The sequence below is a fragment of the Miniopterus natalensis genome, chromosome 5 (genome assembly GCF_054644295.1).
Source record: "Miniopterus natalensis isolate mMinNat1 chromosome 5, mMinNat1.hap1, whole genome shotgun sequence".
Classification (NCBI taxonomy): domain Eukaryota; kingdom Metazoa; phylum Chordata; class Mammalia; order Chiroptera; family Miniopteridae; genus Miniopterus; species Miniopterus natalensis.
Genome location: NC_142085.1, coordinates 60,106,958 through 60,130,105, shown reverse-complemented (window position 1 = coordinate 60,130,105; position 23,148 = coordinate 60,106,958). Strand labels below are relative to the sequence as shown.

Here is a 23,148-nt window from a genome sequence, read left to right as displayed (position 1 = left end):
CGGGGGCCGGCCCTCGGGGCCAGGCAGGCGGGAGCGGCCGCCGACAGGCGCCGGGGCTGGGCCCGCGGCGCGGGCGGGGGCCCCACTCCCTCCAGCGACCGGTGGGCCCCCCTTTCTGAAAGAGCTGGCGGGGACGCCCCTGGCCTGAGGCACGCGGCGAGTCGGCGGCGCCGGGAGGGCAGGGAGCGCGGGTTTCGCGCCCGTAACGGGGCGGTCGGCAGCTCGGGCAGCCGCCGGGGCGCAGGGTCCGAGAGACCTGCCAGGCCCGTCCCCAGGCTTTCCCGCGCTCCAGGAACGGAGGGAGCGAGCGAGCCTCGGCCGGTCTCCGTCATTCCCGCAGCCGGGCCGGGGACGGGGGCGGGGGCGGCCGAGAAAACGAGCGCGAGGACCCGGCGCGGGGAGGGGCGGGGCGGGCGCGGGGCGGGGCCGGCGGGGGCGGGGCGGGCGCGGGGCCGGCGGGCGGGGGCGGGGCGGGCGCGGGGCCGGCGGGCGGGGCGCAGGGAGCGAGGCGGCACCGGGACGGCCGGGCCGCGCGTTTAGGAGAAGGGAGGAGGGGGGAGGGGGAGGGGAGGAGGGGGGAGGGGGAGGGGGAGGGGAGGGGAGGCGAGGGGGGAGGGGAGCAGTGCCGGCGGCGGGCGGCCGCCCAGAGCCCCGCGCCCCGCCTGCGGCGCCTGCGGGGGACCCCGCCCCGCTCCCAGCCCCGGGCCCCCAGGCCCGCCCTGAATTCCGTCAGGTTAATTAAAAAATCAATCTCCCTTCCCCGGCGAGATGGACCTCGAGCTGTCTTCCTGGGGAGCTGCCGGAGGGAGGGGGCGGGGCGGAGTCCCCGAGAGGGACCTTTGTGAGCCGGAGGCTCAGTATATTTTTACAAAGTCTTCCCTGCTTTCAGTAAGTTTCCTTTTTATGTAAATGCGAGTCTCTGAACAGACTGTAGTGAGTTTTGGGAGTAACTCTTCAGTCCACTTCTACTTTGTGATCTTTATTTTTTTTAAGCATTTTTATTGACGTGTAGTTGGCAGACAATATAATTAATACTGGTCTCAGATGTACAGCGTTGTGACTGGACAGACGTCTGCACCTCCCGTGTGCTCAGCGCCCTAAGGTTAGTCACCATGTGCCACTTGCAGAGTTGGCACTGCTGGCTGTCCTCCTGACCCTTTCCCCCGGCCGTCCGTCCTTCCACACCCCTGGGCGCCGGCAGCCAGGGCTCTGTTCTTCATTTCTGTGAGCCTGTTTTCGTTCTGTTTTGTTTGTTCATTTGTTTTCATTTTTTTTAATCTCACATATAAATGAAATTATGTGATACTTATTTCACTTCGCATAATAACCCTCTAGGTCGGCGATTTTCAACGGGGGTGCTGAAAGAACTTTAAAACACGCACTACCTGACTATTTAGGCAAGGGCACTGACCTCTTTTCCCTTAGGTGGTCAGATAAAAAAATGACAGCAGCCAACGCAACAGTCGTCGTCCAGTGTGAATGAATAAAAATCATACCTGTTTTTTGTCAGGTGTGCAGCAGAACTTGCATAATTTGTTTCTGTGCGCCGTGAGATGAAAAAGGTTGAAAATCGCTGTTCTAGGCTCATCCATGTTGTCGCAAATGGCAAGATTTCATTCTTTTTTATTGCTGAGTAACATTCCATTGTATGTACTTTATGAACTTTAATAGTCAGCTTTCTGCAGGATGCTATTTTGGCTACGTAATGGGTAACAGAACTTTCTCATGAACTGTTTTGCTCAACATCTGGCTTTTCTGGAGACAATTTCAGGAGCGTTAGGGTGTGAAAGAATATCGATGTGGCCTTATCGCATGATATTCGGCACCAAAAAAACTGAGTTGAGGTATTAGAAAGAGAGAAGAAAAAATAGCATGGATCCAGAATCCAAAAAGGTGTATACCTCACGGTCTTTCAAGAAGTGGGGACTCCTTCACTCCTGGGTGGTATTTCCCACTGTTTCACCAAAAAAGGAACTTTTTTTTTTTTTTTTTTTTTACTTAACTCATTCTGTTCATGTTTTACAGAACCCCAATGTAAGCAGAATTCATTAACCAAAAAGTCAGGGGAGGAGGAGGTCAAATGCACTAATTTAAACAACAGCAACAAACAAACAGGGACACAGACAGTGTGGTGATTGCAGGGGTGGGGGGGTGGACTGAGGTGAAGGAGGGTATGGGGGATAAATGGTGCCGGACCGAGACTTGACTTGGGATGGGGAACACACAAGACAGTGTACAGATGATGTGTTGTAGAATTGTGCACCTGAAACCCGCATAATTTTGTTAACCATTGTCACCCCAATAAAGTCAATAAAAAGGAAAACAGAAAAAAGCCTCTCCTAAGGACTTTTTAAGTGGACTCAGCTGCTCTCACCTGGTAACTACTGCGTTCTCTGAAACTTTCTGCTCTGTGGCTATGACAAGTTACACCAGCCCAGCTCAGCTCAAGTGTCACTATGTGGCTCTAGAAGGGACAGTGGGAACGCCTTTACTATACAACAATGGGCCTGGGGTAGGGGAGCAAAGAGAAGGGGCAGATGGCCAACTTAAATGGGCAGCTTTGCATTCCAGGGAATTTACGGGCTGCTTCCGGGGCTAAATAAGATGCACCACAGTGGCTTCTCTGCAGGCGCCCTGCACATTCCACAGCGAGGGCCAGCCTGTCTTAACATTTTCCTTTACACTTTTTTCCCCACTTGATACTCTAACTTGAATTTCTTTTCTGGAAACAATCACCTGGCAAGGATTAGCCCTAGATGTCACTAGGGAGTCACTAGACACAGCTGGAGTCTTACGCTGGTAGAAATGTGTCTTTTAAATGGAGTGTCCTGAAATGATTCATGGGGAATTCAGTGAACTATTTGTGGTAGAAGCCTTTGTTGCATAGCTGTTGGTCAAGGCAGTGCTTTTTCAAAGTGGTGGAAATTACAACTGGAATTTAGGACAATACAAGATCTCTCATGTATAAAATGGAAATACATACATATGTATGTATCACATAGATACACACACATAGCTGTTTAAGACAGCTGCATAAGAAAGGTGCAGTTTTAATGTCAAACGTGAGTGCATTTCTCTCTCTAATGTAATAATAAAATATTTCTCTTATTCTCCTGCAACTCCTCTATTTTAAATTGTGTGCTTGAAGCAGGAAGTAGTCCGGGAAGATTGTAACTATTGTCCAGTGGTTGGTTCACAGGAAGCTGTGAAGGGAAGAATTCACTGCTGTAAGCATTTAAGTATAACAATTATAGCAACAGCAACAAATGTCTATACTTGACTTCATTGGCATTTCATAATATGTGCATTTAAGTTCCCAAATTCTACCCTCAGAGATAAGGGCTAACAATTGTGTCTTCTAGTCCTCTTGATGGCAAATGGTCTGGGGCGAGCCTGCAGCAGGAGACTGACTCTCCAGCTGGTCCTCACATCAGCTAACAGTGATATGTTCTAATGTTGGAGGAAAACATAGCTTTGTTCGACTTACTTAGAGTGTATGGTGGTCTCCCACATAGAGCCATCAGAGGGGAATGTGAGCATCAGTGTTGACTCTATGACTCCTATTATACATGCATAGAATGTGTTTCCACCTGGGGACAGATGATGTTCTGAGTGCTTCTAAAAGGAATTTAGTTCCAGCAGGACATGCTTGTGTGTATTTTCAGAAACACCACTGGTATGAGGGCTCAATGAGTCCTGGAAGACGCAATTGTCGACTTATATGGGGAGCCAAAGGCTCATCTCTCCATTTCTTGAGTGTGGGGAAGAGATTTTCTAGATCACTCTCCCCATAAAGCATAGGAGTACTTCTGTGATTATACAGGTCAACGAATATTCTCATGACTGTTTTTGACTTAGAATTCCAGTTTCTAACTTGACATAAGAAACATCCAAACCTGTAGAGAATTTTTATAAGAGTTATTTGAGCCAAACTGACAATATATGCTGGGGAGTAAGATCTCAGATGCTTTGAGATGAACTATTTTGCAGCTTCCTTTATGCATTTGAAATTAAGGAAGATTACATGGAGGTGGGGAAAAGTCAGGTGTGATTGGGTGACAGGATAGTTAACAAGATTATGTGTTCTCTGGAGGGTGGTAACTTCAAAGGTGAGTTAACCTAGATGAACAGGAACAATGGGCAGGGATTGCTTAAGGCAGAGATAAGCCTTTTAGTAAAGAAGTTATATGCCTGGGGTGTGACTACCCACCTTGACCTGCCAGATTAGGAATTTATCCTGTGAGTTTACTTTCCATAGAACCCCTTTTTTTTTGTCCCCACAATTTATCCCAAAGATGCATTGGAAAGAAAATATGGAAAGATGTATGCACAAGGCTATTAGTTGGAGCACTATTTGTTTACTAGAAACAATTAAAATGCTAGTCAAAAGGAGGCCATCAAATATGGTTACACCTGCACAATGGAATATTACACAGTTGTAAAAAGATGGAAGAGTAGTATCTCTGTATATGCCTGTGAGCTCTCTAAGACCCATTGTTAATGACTTAAATTTTAAGACATGATCACTAAAACAAATGAAATGAAAAATTGAACCTAACTATGTATCGATGGTACATATATCAAGTGACTTTAAAACATGGGACTTGAGTATAGATCCCAAGTGGGATATATGCTTTCAAAGAAAGGGCAAAAAAGAAAAAATAATCTTCAGCTGTTTTCAGTAATTATACTGTAACTATCATTATTCTGAGACAGTTATATATGTTTTATGGGGTGAAACAAGTAATTTTTGTTGTTGGGAACCAGGATTTGGGGTATGAAAGGACATACAGATGTAAGGTAGACAAGATCAAATATAACTCCTATAGTCCTGAGCTAGAATTTGTGTTGGAAACCTTAGAATAACTCGTGATGCTTTATCTATATCTATCTATCATCCATCTATCTCTAAACTCCTAGTTTTGTTCTGTGAAGAGGCCTAGAAATAAGGAACCCATTAGGAATGGGCACTCTTAACACAGAGATTAAGATCTCCTTAGAACAAAGGTTTTTAATAGAAATACCTAGATCCAGGTCTGCTCAAGAAATGCTCAAGATGAACCTTAAGCGTCTGGTCATACCTGAAAACAAAAACACTGTTGGCATCTACTGATTGTGCCAAAAGGAGTCAGAAACCCACTTGCAGAGGCTTCCATTTGCCTATCAGTGAAAATAGTAACTGCAGCCTTAGCCGGTTTCGCTCAGTGGTTAGAGCATCGGCCCGCTTGGGTTCGATTCTGGCCAAGGGCACATACCTCGGTTGCAGGCTAGATCCCTGGCCCTGGTAGGGAAGCAACCAATTGATGTGTCTCTCTCACATCAATGTTTCTCTCTCTCCCTCCCTTCCACTCTCTGAAAAGCAATGGAAAAAATATTCTCAGGTGAGGGTTAAAAAAAAAAGGAAAATAGTAACTGCAGTAAATTGAAGCTCATCAGCTATATTTAAATCTGAGTTTATAATGAGTATCAAAAGAGAAGTTCCCTGGGAAGTGATGTCAGTGTCAGTGTGGTGACAAATCTCAGGGCAGGTAAGGAACAGCCCAGGTAGTTAAGGACAACAGTGTAAGTGTATCAGTGACGGCCACCAGGCAGCAGAGCAGGGGTCCAGGATCAGCACTGGTGCAGCAGCAGCTGGCATGCGGACGCCTCCAGGAGAGTGGGCGTGCCATGCTGGGACCTGGCCAGTGCACAGGAGGCTAAGAAAGTCATTGTGGGGAAGGACTGATGGAGATGGAAAACCACAGGTGGCTCTCACCATTACGTTCACCTCCACGTTATTTTGTTCTTGATGCTGTGACCTGGGAAATTATACTTATGAGCATTAACATAAAGGCAATTGGAGTTAGTTATCATGAGAATCTCAATATTATTGTAGAAAAATCTAAACACAGAACTGTGTTATTAAAATCATTTGGTTTTATTAGAAACCAAAAAGAATTTCTGCTCTCTTATTTCAGGTAGAAAATTTGCCTGAAGACTAGGCTCCTCTGCAACCATCTTGCTGGGATTCCTTTTTGAGAAGGGGTTTTCCCTCTCCATTCAAACTCTCCACAGTCCACCAATAATTCCTCTTCACTTCTGCTCCTCAAGAGCTATGAGAGTGACTCAGCTCAGTTTGGCTTAGAATTGGAGATACTATCAGGACTTCCATGGGGGGTCTGTTTGAGCAGGAGCTGGGCTAAGCTTTCTTGGTTAAGGAGGCCCAATGTTTTTCCTGACTGAGGTGTTATGATTGAATTTATATGTTTTTATGACTGCAGGCTTGTTTCCTGGTTTTTTAGATTTAAAGAAACTATTTGAAATAAACTTCCTTCTTCCTTGTGATTGAATCTGTGGTGGTAATAAAAATAATAATAATAAGGAACAGTTGTGCAGAGAGGTAACCGTGACTCCATCACTTTTAGTCAACTTTGAATAACAACAAAAGACTGAAATGCAGGAAAATTAAAACCTTCCTTGGAGCAAAGATTCTGGTCAGCTTCACCCTTAACCCTTGCAGTGTCCATGGCGTCCTGTATTTTGGAGAGAGCAGACTCTGGGTCCTCAGAGTTTAAACCTGGAGACCCAGGAGCTGGGAGAAGAGATTGGTAGAATTTCCTGTTAGCTAACTTGTTTCATTTTTAATAAATCTGAAACCCACCATCCCTCCCTCTTCTTCCTTAATAAAAATCAGCTCTTCAGTAGCAAGCCTCACCTCAGACCAACAGCAGGAGGGAGCTAAACACTGATTTAAGGAAAGTGTATAGATTGTATAGATTCCTTATCTTATGTAGGGAGATGTAAGTGCATAAAAACAAACATTTTTGTTATATGAAATAAATACTCAATTTAACCTGTATCTAGGGGTGTGCCTTATTATAATGGTACCTGAGTCAAATAGTAACAAGGTATGGAAAGCCATTCTGGCCTGCATATTTGATTCTGTGATAGGCGTCTGGGAACTGAAACTCTGGCCTCCTTCCCCACTAAACTCACATGGTTGTACATGATTTTCTGAAATTGAGCAGGACCAATTTCTGATGTCTGCAAACGGTTTGCATTTACACAAGGGCCGAGGAGATTGCCAAAATAGTTGTACCCTGGTAAAAGCTTTGTGAGAAAGATGATTTATGAAGTGTTTGATGAAGAAAAAGGAGAGACACGAGGAGAGGCCGGTGGTGGTGTTGGGTGTGGGAGTGGGGGTGTGGAGGGTCGCAGGGGGCTTGGCCTTGCAAGAATAGGTGTCAACTGACAGGGAAGGGTAAGCAGAACCTCAAGGCTAGATCAGACAACTTTGTGTGGTTAGGCGAAGGGATGCCATGGAAGTGGCCGCGGGTTGCTGCCTCAAACTCATGATCAGGAGCTCTAATCTAAAGCAGTGGGGGAGGGGAATCGAGATGGCGCGTAGGGAACACCTGCACCAGCCGCCTCCCGCAACCACATCAACATCACAACTAAAATACAGAACCACCGTCACTCAGAGCCTCCTGAAACCTGGCTGCACAGAAGCCCCACAGCCAGGGAGCTGAAGAAGCACCGAGGCTGGTAGGAGGGGCAGAGACTCGGGCGGATTGGGGCTGAATCACGGAGACGCGGCTGCGGGCCCACACCCGGGAGGGACATCTCAGTGGTAGGAGTTTCCCGGAGGAGGGAGGAGGGAGGAGGGAAGAAGGAGGAGGGAGGAGGGAAGAAGGAGGAGGGAGGAGGGAGGAGGGAAGAAGGAGGAGGGAGGAGGGAAGAGGGAGGAGGGTGAAGGGAGGAGGGAGGAGGGAGGAGGAAGGGGTCCCAGCCTCACATCAGGCCCCCAGCCCAGGGCTCCAGGGCCGGGAAGAGAAATCCCCACACCTTCGGGCTGTGAACTCAGCGGGGACTGTGGCTGAGGGTCGCGGAGGCCGAGGGAGCCCCAGCAGCTCCTCTAAAGGGCCCGGCACGGACTCACTCGGATGCTCCCTCTGAGCCCAGCGCCGGGCAGCAACCTGAAAGGACCCGGGACACTCGGGGGGGAACTAACCTGCCTGAGATCCGGGCGAGAGGCGGAGGGCGGCTTCCTCCCAGGCAGAAGGGCTGGCGGAGGCCTTGGCTCCTCTGGCGAGTCCTCCCCGCAGAGCCGGCGGCAGGCGCCATGTTTGAATCGCCAGCACCTGACTCCCACCTTTGGCCCCGCCCCGTGATTCCTGGAGGCCCCGCCCCTCCCCACCTGCAGCTCAGCCAGGCCATTTCCAGGGGCTTTTCTGGGCAAGGGGCCTCTCGAGCCTCATGCTTAGGACTTTCCTAAAATCTCTCAAACAAGCAGCAGCTGCCCCATGCGGCTTGATAAGCGGCCCCAGGCCTGGCACTAGCGGCAGCTGCATTGGCTCATAGCTTGGCCTCTCCTGGGCACCTCCAAGCCCAGCACAAGTAGCAGCCAACTATGGTTTGCTGTGTAGCTCATGCTGGGGGGCCCTGGGCAAGGCACTGGCACAGGCTGACTTTGCACCTCCCGCGAGGCCCCAGAGACAGTGCACCTGGTGGTCAGACTCGACCACGCTGGGTTACAACCCTACCACATCCACGAGTGACACTCAAGGGGCGCACTTGGTGAACACCAAAGCTCCACTGAGTTAAATCCTGGGTATGTCTCCAGCACAGCAGGTCTCTGGCTGTAGTTGCAACTGGTCCTCACAGCTGATTGGCCTGGGGGGTCAATTCCTCCCAGTGACACCAACAGCAACCAAGGCTCAACTACAACAGGACAGTGCACACAGCCCACACAGGGGAGCACCTGGAAGGCCCAGCTCAGGTGACTGGGGAGGCTGAGCCACTGGACCCTACAGGACACCTACTACACAAAGCCACTCTACCAATTCCAGGAGACACAGCAGCTCTACCTAATACATAGAAACAAACACCTGGAAGCAGCCAAAATGTGGAGGCAAAGAAACATGTCCCAAAGGAAAGAACAGAAGAGATCTCTAGAAGAAGAACTAAATGAAATAGATCCAAGCAAGCTAACAGATACAGAGTTCAGAATTTTGTTTATAAAGATGTTTAAGCAGACTGTTAGGGAAATAACTGAGAAAGTCGATAACATAATAAAGTACCAATTTGAAATGAAGGCTACATGAACTGAAATGAAGAATAAATTACAGGGAATCAACAGTAGAGTGGGGGATGCTGAGAATCCAATCAGCAATTTGGAACATGAGGAAACAAAAAACACCCAACCAGAAGAGCAAAAAGAAAAAAGAATCCAGAAATATGAAGATAGTATAAGGAGACCCTGGGACAACTTCAAGAGGCCCAATGTTCATATTATTGGGATGCCTGAAGGGGAAGCAAGAGACCAAGAAATTGAAAACCTATCTGAAAAAATAATTACAGAAAACTTCACCTACTTGGGAAAAGAAATAGACTTACAAGTTCAGGAAGCACAGAGGGTCCCAAACAAGAGGAACCCAAAGAGGCCCACAGCAAGATATATCGTAATTAAAATGCCTAAGGTTAAAGACAAAGAGAAAATCTTAAAAGCAGCAAGAGAAAAGTAGTGAGTTACCCTCAAGAGGGCACTCATACAATTGTCAGCTGATTTCTCAACAGAAACCTTGCAGGCCAGACGGGATTGGCAAGAAATATTCAAAGTGAAGAAAAATATGGAACTACAACCAAGATTGCTCTACCCAGCAAAGCTATCATTTAGAACTGAAGGTTACATAAAGAGCATCACAGATAAGAAAAAGCTAAAGGAGTTCATCACCGCCAGACCAGCACTACAGGAAATGTTGAAGCATCTTCTTTAAGAAGAAGCTAATGAACAAAAGAATCTGCCAAACTAAATAGATCCAGTGACATTGACACAGGCAACAATCATATTTCAGAGGAAAGAGGGAAGGGGGGTGGAGGGTGGGAAAAGATTAACCAAAGAAGTTATATGCATATGTGCATAACCCATCGACATGGACAATGACGGGGTGAAGGCCTGAGGAGGAGGTGGGAGCGAAGTGGAGGGGTCAATTGGCGGGGGGGGGGGGGGAATGAGACACCTTTAATACTTTCAACAATAAAGATAAATTTAAAAATAATAATAATAAAGCAATGGGAAATCAGCAACTTGGATCTGGGGAATTGTTGAGTGGTAACTGTTGGTAAGTTACTGAGGGAGGAATGATGCCATTAAAAAAGACATGAGAAAGAGTATCCTTGGTCTCTATAAGTGAATCTGAAAGGAAGGAGTCTAGAGAAGTTTGAGGCATCTACAATGGGAGCCAAAGGACCATGACTGGATGCAGGTCAGTAGCAAGGGAAGTGTTGAAAGTATTGTATGTGGGGAAAAGAATTATTATGAGAGAGCACCTCCAGGGTTAGAGATGAGGCAAAGAAATATTTGGGTTCCAGGGAAACCCAAGATAATAAGTCAGGAAAATAAGAGCAGAGTAATGTCACCGATGACAGTGGAGGAGGTGGGGAGGAAGGGATTTCTGCAGGAAAAAGAATGATCTCTGGATGTGGAACATGACACGTAACAACTTTTTGAGAAGTAAAAGTTAGCAGAAAGTTGTGGTGCATAAAGCATTTTGTTGATGCCTAAAGACCATGTTTAAATTTCATGTGGATAAAAGACATCTCAGAAGGATGTTTATTTTGGTGTTTACCTTACTGACGGCAGTTTGGCTCACAAACATGCCTGTTAGCAGCTGCTGGTTTCTTTCAGAGAACCAGTTCCTTGGCCCTGGGTAGGCACACTTGGAAAATTGCAAGGGCTTTGATGCGAGGGCACAAAGGACCAAAAGTAGATGAAACTGGGAAAGCAGGAAGGTTAAAACAGAGTGAGTGTATGTACCATTGAGACTTGGATTTTACTCAGTGAGAACTGGAGGATAACGGCTGCTCTTTCAAGTCACAGTCAAACGTACATGTTAGAAAAACCCAACAGGCAGCAGAAAGGATGGCAGGTGAAAGTGGAGAAGACCATATACAAGTGAGACCACAGCCTAGAAGGGAATTATTTAAAGAATGACCAGAAATCCCATTTTCTAGAAAGTATTAATTATGAGGCTGCCTAAATGGGAACAACTAGACAACCTGGGCTAAATTCCCATGATTTTTAGATTTAAGGGTTAATTTGCTCTAGAAATTGCAAAGAAGAAAGCAAATAAGCATTTAAGTGAACAGAATCTTAAATGAAGAAGGGATAAAGAGTATTCTGGCTAAGGCACAAATTATGGAAATCACCTGTGCTGGTCAGGTTTTAGCCAGAGGCAGAACCAGTAGAATGTGTATGTATATAGAAAGAGGATTGGCTTACACAGTTGTGGGGCAGTCTAAGCAACCCTCATGTCCACAGGACAGTCAGGGAAGGAAGGGAACTAGCCAGCTGGAAATCCATTAACATGAACTTGAGCTGAAGCTTGGCGTTTCTGAGCTTTAGGAAGGGCCTAGTCACTCTTTAAAGGGCATCCAGTTGACTAAGTCAGCCCCAAGCAGGATGATACCCCTTTTTTGATTATCTCAAAATTAACTGACTTGGGACTTTGTGTCTGTATAATCCCTTCAATTGCTGTGCTTAGATTAGTATTTAACTGAATAATTGGGAGATAGTATGTGTATACTACAAAGTGGCCACCGCCTCCTTCCACCCTCCAACTCCCATGAGAAAGTGTCCTTGTAGTCCACCCCATCCAGAAACGTACTAGAAAAGGAATACTTGGGATATAGTTCAGATTAACTACATTGACAGATCTCAAAGCCATCACACTGCCTATCCAAGACAATTCTTTAGGTAGAGAACACTATTCTGAAAACTCTGAGAGTTGGAAATGCAAATTATATTCCCTCTGGTTTTAATGGTCATGAGGCTTAACTTTCTCCATGCAGTATTGCAGGCCTTTACTGCTATTAAATAAGAATGTCTTATTTCCAGAAAATATTTACATTTCTATACATTTCTTTTGTATTTAATAAGATATATACTCAATTTAATAAAGTAGAATAAATAGTTATAATTCAAATAAGGGATATTCATATTATAAGGCCAAACTTAAAATCAGATCACTAGATTTTCCAAGGAAAAGTCGAAAGACCTCTGTTTTCTTCCATGGCTTGGCTTCTAATTAGCTTAGTCACTTGGCAAAATCAATTACCCCAAAACCCATACCTGAGCTTTCTTATGGATAGTATGAGGTGGCTGGCTAGATGTACTACTACAAGTTTTCTCAAGATCAGAAATCTATTGGCAACATTCATAAGACAAACTGTAAATTATTTCTGAAAGACAGTTTATCTGAATTACTGACTAAACTACTTATTTAGAAATCCACACAACTGATCCAATATTTCCTACTAAATAAACATCATTTTCTGTTGTCTTTTTGAATGTCTATAACTTTTTAGAAATCTGTATTTTACCGTGGATGCATGACATCCTACAAGTTCATCTTTTTAGGGCAGTTTCAGAATACTGCAGACCTCACTAGATGGGAAATTTGAATTACAGAGAGTTGTCTGTATCAAGATTGAGCTGACAGTCATTCTGCGTCATAAAATACCTATAGAATAAGAGATGCCCGCTGTGGCTGTTCTGATGTTCTACAAATCAGACCATTGCTTCCCAGCCAGACTTGAAGAATATTTAGTCTGTTGAAGTCAAATTTTGGGCTGGCCCTTTTTGATTTGCTTCAGGATCTCAGCAATATAAATTAGTCAGCATTGTTTCCCTAGAGAGAATGAAGATGCCTGGGAAAAACTGCACAGCTGATATTTTGGTTCCCATGAATCAAAAAACTTTTCCCCCTAGGAGGCTGTCTACTCATCAGGGGTTGTGATCATTGCTATGTTTCTGGGACAAGCTCCCAGCACGATCCTCGGTGAGGAGAATTCAAAGAGCTGAGTATTCCGAGAGGAAGTTATATCAAACTTGTCTTCACATCTGGCGGGAAGAAGCATGAATGAGACCAAAGTAGTGGCACTTTCTTTCTTTTCAAACTCAGCCTCTTTTTTTTTTTTTTAATAAAGAAAATGAAAGTAAAATAACAAGTCAGGCAGCATTGTCTGTCAAAAGACTAGATGGTGTAAATGAGGGTCCAAAGCATGGGATTGCTGAGAGAAAAGAGAGGAGAGAAGAAAGAAAAAGGAGGGAGAGGAAGGGAGGCTAGGTTAGTGTCTGAGAGTACACGCCTAGGTAGCTCTAGCTATATTGCTACCCTCCAGTGGGTTGGACTTTTCATAAGAGAGTTGGAAGTGTGATAAGCAGTCCTTAACTTACATTTCTAAAGTCATTCATTCATTCAACAAGTATTCATTGAGCCTTCACTATATACCAGGCATATGGCATGTGCAGGAGCTAGTGAACCAGTGAAGACCTTCTGTGGTCCACTCTCCTACTGTGCCTTTTCTCAGGCCTGCGCATAATCTAAGTAGAAACACATATTTGAAATGTGAAATGTTTTGGGCTCCTCGGGGAAGATCAAAAGATAACTAAAGGAAAGCACAAAAATTCTATTTCTCTGATGCTTCTATGTTTTTTATTTTCATAGATGGAGATTATGATTATTACCCCTTTCTATAGATATCTCTAGTAGGACATTACACGGGATGTTCAAAATTATGCTTGTCCAAAAGAAGAAAAAAGAACCTTCATGTGGGTAGCAAAGAGATATCCAGTAATGATGTGATTTTGCCTAATGTCAAAATTTGGCAATCGATAATTTCCCTTCGGCCTTCAGAAGTAGTATTTGTTTAAAAGTTTATTACTTTTAGAAGAGGCAGTGTCCTTTAAATATATAGACTTAAAAATTTACAGGTGAAATAATGTGATGTCTGGAATTTTTTCCCCCAAAATAATCCGGGGGAGAGAAAGTACATATAGGACGTAGATGAAACAGGATTAGCTGGAAGCTGACAATTATGAAAGCTGCAAGATGGGTACATGGCATTTCTTATACTATTCTGCCTACTTTATATACATTTGAAAATGTAGTGAAACACTTTTTAAACTATCATATATTGTACAGTAAATAGTACATTACATGACTTTGAATGCTTAAAATCAGCATGAGAATGACAGATACATTCAGTCTACAGAATAAGAACATTCCCTGCCACAACGGTCCCTCAACAGTGTTTTCAACCCTCTGACTAAATATGCCAATGCTATTTTAAAAATCAAATCAGTGGTCTTTAAAACAATATTTCAGATGTGATAGCCTTGAGGGTTTTCAGGGTATAAATATACAGACTCTTGAAAAAAAATTAAAACCTAAGAAAAAAGAAAACAAGAGAAAGAAGAGGAAAAACCTGTAACATTTCAGCTTTTAAACTAATTTGGGAAGAAAATAAACAAAAGTGTTTCAAGAGCCAAATTGAACATTTGGTGTCCATGAAGAAATGAAAACACTCTGTGAATTGATGTCGTAGATACAAGACAAACAATATTACTTTCCAAATGGAAAATCGGGACTGTGAGTTGTCACAGTGCATGTTTCCTAAGAGCTCGCTTGGTGTACTCACAGACCACGTTTAGTAAAATATTTATGTCAAGTGGGCCCACAGGCACAGAGTGTAAGAACTGTGGTTTAGGAGATCGTGTCTACACAATCACACATACCTGAATGGGAAATTTAAATTATAAATGTTTTGGAAAATCTGGACTTCTGGGACTATGCAGTGATTCTCATACTGCTAATTATTGGATGTTTACTGTGCTCTAGGCTCTGTTTGGGGAGCTGAAAAAAAAACCAGAAACAAGAGAAGGAAAGCTCTTGCCCTTGTGAAGCGTACATTCTAATAGAAAAAGTTAGAGACAGTCAATGTTGAGGAATAAAACAAAGCAGGATTGAGCAATAGAGAGAGTAGGGGAGTTGGGGGAAGGACTTTATTTGTTAGAAGGTTGCTCAGAAAGGGCTCAGTGAGGAAGAACCAAATGAGGACACAAGCCACACAGACATCCCTGGGGAAAGGGCTCCAGGTGGAGCACAGCAAGTCCAGAGGCCCTGAGGTGGAAGCGCCCTGGGCTGCTAGAACCACCAAGGAGGCCAGCGTGCCTGGATCAGGGTGAGCACGGGAGGGGAGAGAGCGTTGTAGGGAGAGGACACGGATCTGGTTGGGTGTCTCCATCCCTGAGGGAGTCTCTGCGGCATAGACTGCCCCTTAGAGGAGTCCTGGGCTAGTCAAAATGATGTCGCCCTCGTCGCGGGTTGGGGGGGCCGAGAACGCCTGGCCTCCCTGGAAGCCGAGGTGGAGCCCGATGAACTCCGCGGCAGGAGGTTCACCCGGCAGCCGGCTCCCCACAGAGGGGGCGGGCGCTAAACTTGAAGCCACCCCTCAGTTCCTCTTCACACCTGGAAACTTTCAGCGTCTTCACCCATTTCCTCTTCCTTTATTTCTGCTTGAAAGATGAAGTGTTCTTAGGTCTCCCCGTCACCCATTCGTCCCCTTTGCATGCTCCCACAGCTTCTCCAAGGCCTGCCTTTATTTTTCAACCTTGCCCCTGGCCTCTTCACTTTTTCCCCTCTCTGCTCCTTTCCTTAGGTTTTTAAACATGATAGAAATTCTTCTCTCCTTCAACAGGAAAATAGCGTTCCTGTAAGCTCGCTGCCCCCAGCACCGGCCCCGTCCCTCCTGTCACCACCAAGCCGCCGGCCTCCCAGCCTCCCTGCCTCTGTGCGGCAGGGTCTTCTCCCAGCAGCTGGGATAATTTGATCTGCGTGTCCACTGGATTCTTGCTTTTCGCCAATGAAATTTTTTATGCTAAATTCCCTTTTCACTTTACACCGTCCTTCTTGATAACTTCACCCTTTCCTTAAGGTTTCTAACATTATCTCCATTTGTAGCGTTACATCTCCATTCCTGAATTCTCTTCACAGGACATAGACATGACTCGCAAATATAAACAAAATGCAAGGACGTATGAAATTCCTGAATCCCAAGGTGGAGACAGATGGTCCCCGGTGACGGGTGGTAGGTGTGACGCAGGGCCTCAGGTGACAGAGGTGTGGAGGGGTCCTGACCACCCTCCCACCCCCTCTTGGCTCCTCCCTGCCCCCTGCTCCTGCCAAGCCCCTCATCCTGGAGGAAGAGAGAGAAGGATCACCCTGCTCAAGATCACCCTTTCCTCCGTCCTGTCACTCCCTCCCTCACCCAGGTTTAGGACCCCTCAGGTGCCTCTCCTCCCTCACCCAGGTTTAGGACCCCTCAGGTGCCTCTCCTCCCTCACCCAGGTTTAGGAACCCTCAGGTGCCTCTCCTCCCTCACCCAGGTTTAGGAACCCTCAGGTGCCTCTCCTCCCTCACCCGGGGTTTAGGAACCCTCAGGTGCCTCTCCTCCCTCACCCGGGGTTTAGGACCCCTCAGGTGCCTCTCCTCCCTCACCCGGGGTTTAGGACCCCTCAGGTGCCTCTCCTCCCTCACCCGGGGTTTAGGACCCCTCAGGTGCCTCTCCTCCCTCACCCGGGGTTTAGGACCCCTCAGGTGCCTCTCGCACACCCTTCCCAACCTTCCCGGCCTCGCCTCTTACCCAGCCCCTGTCACAACACTCAGCTGCACACGCCTTGGGCAAGCTCCAGGCAAGTGCGGACGCCAGGTGCCACCAGGTCCACCGTGGGAAGCAGCCACCCGTGGGAAGGCAAACTGGAGGGGTGGAAGGGGGGCGAGCGGTGCCACGGCTGCTGGCCTCCAGGACCGGAGCTGATGGAAAATGTTTTCTATTGTCCTTTCCTGCGCGGACGGCTGTGAGCCGCATTGTATAAGGCTTCTCGAGGGTCTCGTAGGATGTCAGTGGCCCGCAGTGGTGGCCAGCTGATGAAGCATCTCCGCTGGTTTCCTCTCCTTCCTGTTCGTCATTCCGAATGTCATCCTCCTAATTAGCTGGTTGTTAATATTAATGAAAGGAGGAGAGCACTGAGCTAGTGTAAGGCAGGCGGTAGATCAGTGCCGCCCCCAGGGGCTCTGGGACTTTGTAGGAGGATGGGTATCTGTCGTCAGATGGGGAGGGTGGGCTAAGGGGCCGGGACATTAGGCAAAGGGCAATGCACGGGGCAGCTTCTCACAACTAGAAACTGACCTGCGTACCGCACAGTTTACAAATGGCTTGGTGGGCATTCGCGTTAGTGGAGAATCTTTATTATTCTGAGCCCAAAGCCTAACTACATTTTACTTATAATTCCATCCAAAGTTTTTTTCTTTGTCATGTTTTAATATTCATTGAATTTTCTAGGACTACAACCGCCGTGTAAATTGAGAGTTAAATACTTTGAAAAATTGCATCGCTGTGGCATTTAAGTCCTAATCCTACATGTTCTTATTGGTCTCTATTTTTAACTAGTGCATTTGCAGTGATTCTATGTAATTTGACTATGCCATCACTATGCCCAAGCTTATATATAATGATATGATATATAAAGATAATTTATATAATTGATTATATAATTACTTTCTTTGGTTCTTCTTTTACTTAGGGCAAGAAGTTAATCCTTTTTAAATCATGGGTGTAGTAACTTATATTATCTACGAACTTTATTTCACTTAAGATTATACAGTCACCCCTTACTTGGTTTTACATTCTATGGTTTCAGTAACCTTTAGTCTTCGCTGCAGTCTGAGAATATTAAATGGAAAATTCCAGAAATAAACTGTTCATTAACTTTAATTTGAGTAGCATGATGAAATCTCCAGAGGCCTGTTCCACCCCGCCCAGGATGTGAATCATACTGAGTGTCCGTATCCTATGTCCTCCCCTCACCCAGCCATCAGTCACTTGGTAGCCACCTTGGTTATCAGCCGCACTGTCCCAGGGCTGGTGTTCAGTGGCCCTCATAGCAGCAGCCTCACGCTAGGTCGCAGTGCCTGCGTCATCCGCCTCCCCTCTCTCCTCACACCGGCCTCCTCCCACCTCATCAGAAGGAGAAGGGTAAGTACAGAAAGATATTCTGTGGGAGAGACCACATTCGCATAAGGTTTATTGCAGTCAGGCACACCTCCTTTTATGGCACTTTGCTTTCTTGCACTTCACAGGTGTTATATTTTTAACAAATGGAAGGCAAGACCCTCTTCCAGGAAAAAGATTACGACTCACTTCATTGTGATACTTGCTTTATTGCAGTGCAGTATCTCCCAGGTATGCCTCTGTATTGTTATAATTGTTCTGTTTTATTATCAGTTATTAGTGTTAACCTCTTACTTGCCTAATTTATAAAGTAAACTTTATCATAGATATGTATGGATAGGAAAAAACATAATCTATATAGGGCTTGGTGCTATCCACAATTTCAGGTATTCACTGGGCATCTTGGAAAGGGAGACTAATGTAACACAAAATATTTGTTACGAAAAAAGGCCTTATGTCAGACGGGGGAAACATTCATCTTCCCTGGTTCAGACTGGAAATGCTGACTTGTGTGGCTTATTTTTTGAATAGGTAATCTCTCTACATTTAAATCAACAATTTATAAAAAAGCTGCACACACAGGGGAAATCAACATCTCCCTTCTACTCTCAACCTTCAGGTATATAGTTCCCTTCCCCAGAGTCACCCCCTCCTACCAGATTTCTGTATATCCTTCCAGGTGTAATTTTTGCCTACACAAACATATTGGTTATGTAGTATATATAAAGTACATAGCTTTAAATTATTTTATACAATACTTTATGTATGTGAGTGTATATACATACAACATTTTCATGTACCTTGGATTTTCTCTCAATAATATACTTTGGACATTGTTGTTTCTTCTTTGTAGATATCTAAACCATTTCATTCTATTGATGTACCATAATTTATTAAACAGTCACCTGAAGTTGGTTAAGTTTTTCTAACTTTTGCTATAAAAATAATGTTGCAATGACTCTCATTGGATTTCACCACTTTGCACATGAATTGGATATTCAATCAACAATTCAGTGACAAGGAAGAGTCACAGTTGAGGTTCTGTTCAAGCTTATGTTTTGCTGAGTCATAAGCTTTTAAGGTTTCACTGTATAGCGCTCTTTAGCATTTATGTCTTAGAACTAATTGTTTAAATCCTAAAATAGTTTTGACAGATAGAAACAAGTTAAATGTCCCTGGCCTCTTTTTCTTTATCTTTTTTTTTTTATGAGGATACTCTATGAAGTTCGGCGAAAAATCAACAAAAGAAAGAAAAAAGAGAAAACACCAAGTTCTATGACTCCAGGACTCCAAGGCATTTCTGCTGAGTAGCTCTTCTGGGACAAGCAAGCCCGTGAAGCTTTCCGAGTGTTGCTCTTCAGATTGAATACAATGGCACGTGAAAACAATTACACGGAGAAAAATCAAGAAAAGTTGGAAGGGTTTTTAGGATAACATAATGCAGCAAAAACACAAGTTTAGAAACATCTTGGAAATTCAAACTAGATTTTCTGAGTTATTTTGGAATGGCTGAGGGCAGATGGTAAAAACCACACATGTTACATACCAACAAATCCCCCGATTCTGTTGATGTTTTGCAAGGGAAAGTGGTGTGAGTGTGTGTGTGTGTGTGTGTGTGTGTGTGTGTGTAAGAACACAGTGTTCAGGAAAAAATTATCAGGCCAACCATTTATAATCAAATCTCTCCAAGTTCCAGGATTTTTTTTTGGAAAAAATATGTTATCTCAGAATCTCAAAGTCCCCAAGAACAAGCTAATTAGCTGAAGGCTGACCTCATAGGTTACTCATTAGGTCAAGTGTTTCCAATGCCCACTGCAAAGTGATAAAAATGGATATCTGAATGCTCTCTCTGCACTCCTCTGGATATTATTACCCCTTGGTGGGCTTTTCAAAAAAGCAAACTTAGCAGAGGAAGCCTCACATTTGGGGGTCACTGACTGACCTTTCTGCAGTCTCAGGCCACTCAAAGTAAAAAGGTCAGATGGGTTGCTGGTTTCACCTGGAAGAAAACTTTCCTGGTAAAATAGCACTTGCTGTCTTGACCCTCAGATGAATGAACATGACCTAGTGGGCTCACTCTACCTTGCTTACCTAGGACCTTCAATGTGAGCCATAATGACAGATTGGAAGAGCCTGTGAGTCCCTTTTGGGCAAGGTATCCCAAGGGACATAGTTTCTCAATGTGGGGTGAGGCCTGAAGCCTGTTTGCAAGTGAGCATACAACATTGTGACCCTCCCTGGCACTCTGCGACTGGGACCTGAATAGAGACAAATAGATTCCTGCCTTCTTCCTGCTCTCTTATCATTTCCATCCTACCCTCACTTTGGTTTTCTGTGACCTCTAACTTGAGCCCTCTCCAGTCTGACACACTGGACCAAATACCAACTTTGTAATCAAATAGATTAAGTCCTAAACTGACTCTGCCACCAAAACAGTGCGTGACCCTGTGCACATTATGTCATCGCCTAGAAAGTTAGTTCCTAGCTCCTCTCTCCCTACCTTAAACCAAAATAACTGTTCATGTTACCGCAAAAAGAGGCCTAAAGCTTGCATATTTATGAAGACAGTTCAAACTGATATATATAAGACACTCATACAGAGGTTACCTATTGGAGGGGCATAGGGACTGAATAATTTGGGGACAAAGATGAAAATTCATACATGAAATGTTTAAATTTAGCTTGAGATACTAGAAAAAGAAAAGTAAAACTTAAGTGAGCCTCCTATTGATACCACCATCATAATTCAAACATGCTGTAGTTTACATTTCAGAGTTTCCATCTCTCTATTCTGAGATCTCCAGTGTGTTGCCCAGGAACACTTGCCACCATCTCAGACTCCAAAGAGACATATTTTTAGTGTTTCCCTACTTTGAAAGGAGTTCAGAACAGAGGGCTGGAAATAGTTGGTCTGGATAGAAAATGTAAATCAAACTATCTCTTACTCTGAAGAGTGTGATGAACTAGGGTTGATGCTGTAAATGGTTAGACAAGCTATGGCACCCTACAAAAAGATGATACTTACAAATTTAGTTTAAGGGAAAATGGTAAATCAGATTTTTATGAGTATGCATATCATAAAAAATGTGAAGAAAGGAGACTTTCACTAACATATGTTTTCCCACTCCCACAAAAAATTCTTTTTATCAGCAATTCTCTTTTTATCAGTGTTGTCATACAGTTGGTTGAATACAACTGAGTTTATAGTGAAGAAAATTCTGTTTAGCGCTGGCCCAGTGGCTCAGTTGGTTGGAGCAATGCCCTGTGCACCAACGGGTCATGGATTCGATTCCCTGTCAGGGCACATACCCAGGTTGCAGGTTCAACCTCTGGTCCTGGCATGTAAGGGAGGTAATCAATCAGTGTTTCTCTCTCTCTCTCTCTCCCTTCCTCTCTCTCTCAAATCAATAAACATATCCTCAGTGAGGATTTTTTTTAAAAAATCCTGTTTAGTACAATCTAACGCCAGGGATTAAACACACGCGTGGGCGTGCGCGCGCAAACACACACACACACATTATTCCATAATGTGGTTGTTTAAGTATTTTGGAGTCAGAAGGCCCTGCTCAAGCCCTGACCTGGTACTTGCTACCTGTGAGACTTTGGCAAGTAACTCAACCTTTTGGAAGATTCACTTCCTGCCTTAGAGTTATGTGACAATCAAACAAGATAATGAATTTAAAGCAAAAGTTACTTCTTAAAACATAGCATTCATTTGTTCATGCATCCATTCAACTAATACTTATCAGCACCTACTAGATGCAGGCCCTGAACCTGGCATTAGAGATACAACAACAAACAAAACAGCCACCCCAGCTCCAGAGAGATCACATTCTCTGGAGGGAGGCGACAATAAGTAATATAAAATTTTAGAAAGGCCATAAGTGCTATTGAAAAAAATTATGGGCTTGGGGGAGAAAATGTTAGGGGTGCAATTTTTAGTAGATAGATAAGGGAAAAAAGAATTGCTTAAAAATAATGGGTTTAATAAGTATTAGTTATAATTATTATAGTTGTAACATATCCTTCTACATTCTATATCATATTTGCAAGACTTTGTGAGTAGACTAATGAATCTAACACTATTAATGACAAACACAGAAGATAATCATACACATATATTCACAACGACCATGCTCATCCTGCTTCTCTGTAAATAATTTAATGTCACAGAATTACTCTAAACCCCCTTATTATTAAGCACTGGGTTTGCATCAAATTTTATAGCATATCTGCTGTGAAGGTTATAATAATGTTATGATCAAAACAAAACTAGCCTGAATGTGTCAAAATAAATATATCAAGTAGATCTACCAGCTGTGCGGCCCGTGTACCTCAGCCTCTCCGTGTCTCAGTTTCCTCAACAGAACACAACCATACTTCCTGCTTAAATCTTGTTTTATAAATTGGAAGTGATGTATGAGAAGTGCTTAGCCCCTTGGCATTGCAACGCAGCAACTGCTGATGTAAACAAAGTTTGGAAGGATTGTGGTCAACTCATTTCATGTTCTATTAAGTGTATTAATAACATGTTTTCAAAGTGCTTGGCATACTGTGGGAACTAAAACAGCTTTCTTTTTGAGCCCGATCCTTTCTTTCTGTCCTTCTTAGTGTTTCTCTACCTCTCCTTCTCAGTGGAAGATGGGCTTTCTCTTTCTCAGTTTCTTTGGGGTCCTGAAGCAGCAGGTCCTTTCTGTGTCTAAAGAGCCTTTCTCAGGTTTGGGCATGGGTCAGCTGAGCATTGTCTTTCACAGCTAGGTGTTGGCAGTGCCAGGGCAGGAATGTAGACTCCATGACTACGGGTGTGGGGCCCTTCCTTAACTACACCATATGGCCTCTGAAGGCTTGAGTTCGGTTTTCACTTAATTGAAATTCTTGTAGAAGATCATTGACAATAGCATTAACAGTAACCGTCTCTTTTAATTGTCAGAATGATCGTTGTCTGGTTTTGTGCACATGTTGTCTTGCTCCCAGGGCAGCTGTGAATGTGTGAACTCCTCATCGTGATGTGGACACTGCCCAAATGGTAATCAGCACAGACACCTTATAAATTACCAACAGATTACTGCTTCTGTCTGCGAGCACTTCCAATGCTAGCCAGCCTGGGGCTTTTTTGTTTTGTTTTGTTTTTGTTGTTTTTTCCTACTGGAATAGGTTGTGATCTAGAGTAAGTCTTTGTGGACTGTGAATGAAAATTTAGGCTCACACCCAATTAACAAACTTTGACAAGCCAGAGGGCACATACATGCTATATATTTTTTTTCTTTTTTAAAACATCGATTTGAGAGAGACACATTGACTGGTTTCCTCCCGCAC

At 44.4% G+C, this 23,148-nt stretch overlaps 1 long non-coding RNA gene across 1 annotated transcript; it reads left to right on the top strand.

The window, feature by feature from the left end:
- The first annotated feature begins 825 nt into the window (after nt 1-825).
- On the top strand, nt 826-19,242 carry LOC107540735 (uncharacterized). The gene is made up of 3 exons (XR_001603551.2): nt 826-1,102; nt 17,961-18,063; nt 19,044-19,242. It is a non-coding gene; the product is annotated as an uncharacterized LOC107540735 (long non-coding RNA).
- The last annotated feature ends 3,906 nt before the right edge of the window (nt 19,243-23,148 follow it).